This window comes from Triticum dicoccoides, chromosome 1B (genome assembly GCF_002162155.2).
Source record: "Triticum dicoccoides isolate Atlit2015 ecotype Zavitan chromosome 1B, WEW_v2.0, whole genome shotgun sequence".
NCBI lineage: Eukaryota > Viridiplantae > Streptophyta > Magnoliopsida > Poales > Poaceae > Triticum > Triticum dicoccoides.
In genome coordinates this window covers 102,039,311-102,039,748 of record NC_041381.1, presented here as the reverse complement: position 1 = coordinate 102,039,748, position 438 = coordinate 102,039,311, and the positions used below count along the sequence as shown (strand labels likewise).

Here is a 438-nt window from a genome sequence, read left to right as displayed (position 1 = left end):
AACAAGAGCAAGCTAACAAATGTAAAACAGAAAAGGCGGAGCTTGGAGTCGTCGACGCACTCACCAAAGTGAAGATGGAGGAACTTGTGGAAAGTTGAATTGCAGGTCAAGCTCTGCGGTACCTGCTATCATGACCGTCTATTTGACATCATGATCGTTGCAGCTGGGAGCACCGGGAGCCCACGTCTGACCGCTCTTGCGTCATTACCAGGCGTTGACCAGGCCCCTCTTTGGCATCATCTTCTGTCACTATTCTCACGTGATGAGCTGCCCCCACACAACACAAGCAGATTCTCCATGCAGGATTCCTGCTTCATGGCGTGTGTGCAATAGAGAAAGAGGCTGTGAGAGAGCAGCCATGGGGAGGAGAGAGAGAAAGAGAAGAAGAACAAGAAAATGAGAGAGAGAGAGAGAGAGAGAGAGAGAGAGAGAGAGAGA

General features: G+C 50.2%; 1 protein-coding gene across 1 annotated transcript in view; it reads left to right on the top strand.

Annotated features, from left to right (window-relative positions):
- The window catches only part of LOC119302088, a 7,393-nt gene that overhangs the window by 1,890 nt on the left and 5,065 nt on the right, over window positions 1-438 (top strand). The gene's annotated exons all lie outside the window — the stretch shown is intronic.